This window comes from Olea europaea, unplaced genomic scaffold, assembly GCF_002742605.1.
Source record: "Olea europaea var. sylvestris unplaced genomic scaffold, O_europaea_v1 scaffold5971, whole genome shotgun sequence".
Lineage (NCBI taxonomy): Eukaryota > Viridiplantae > Streptophyta > Magnoliopsida > Lamiales > Oleaceae > Olea > Olea europaea.
Genome location: NW_019264315.1, coordinates 11,748 through 12,564, shown reverse-complemented (window position 1 = coordinate 12,564; position 817 = coordinate 11,748). Strand labels below are relative to the sequence as shown.

At 34.8% G+C, this 817-nt stretch overlaps 1 long non-coding RNA gene across 1 annotated transcript; it reads right to left on the bottom strand.

Moving 5' to 3' along the window:
• On the bottom strand, window positions 1–811 carry LOC111389481. The gene is made up of 3 exons (XR_002701738.1): window positions 703–811; window positions 518–617; window positions 1–100 (listed from the first exon to the last, which is right to left on the bottom strand). It is a non-coding gene; the product is annotated as an uncharacterized LOC111389481 (long non-coding RNA).
• Window positions 812–817: the final 6 nt, after the last annotated feature.

Sequence of the window (817 nt, the reverse complement as noted above, 5' to 3'; positions counted from 1 at the left end):
TGTAGGAATGTGTCACATGATGGCTCACCGCTCAGCAACAGTAAAGACTGAAAAATAGCAGTTGGCAATCCCCTTTTATTAGGTTAACAGTTCGCTCAATCTGTTCATTCAAGAGAAAACAGTATATATAACGAATATAATATTCAAAGAATCACAATCGAAGAATCTGGCCAGTGCTATAAAAGTTATTCAATTTCTGCATTCCCATTATAGAGGCCACGTCTAAGAATAGATCATAATTTTGCAAGTCATGGCATGTACAACAAATGAAAGAAAAACTAAGCCTTGTCCCTAAAGATGGAGTTCACTACATGAATTATTTTCTTTACTCCCTTCGATAGTCCTGTACAAAGATATAAAGCAACAAGATCCTTAATGAATCTAGTAGTTTCTTTTTTAAAAAAAAAAAAAATCCAGACCTGCTGCTTAACTGAATTTCATTCAATATAATCTCAAAAGGGAGATTTTAAGATTGGATTCACAAGGAATATACTATATATCTTAGAAATACACATACCAAACATTCCTCAACTCATGGCAGGTGATGTTGATGCACTGTTGAAGTACGAAGCAAGATCAATATCAAGATTTTCATACTTAGTGATGAAAGGGTGCACCTGCATTTGATGAAGATACATCCCCTTAATGACTATAGGTCCAATCGATACAAACTTCAAGCTAGCGGAGGATAAGAATCATTACCATTAGTTCGTTTGCTGACAGTCTATCCTTTGGTTCTTTCTGCACACTGAGACAAGTAAATTCATAAGATCTCATTGGGGCAAAACACTAAAAATAACAATAAGCATACAAGCAA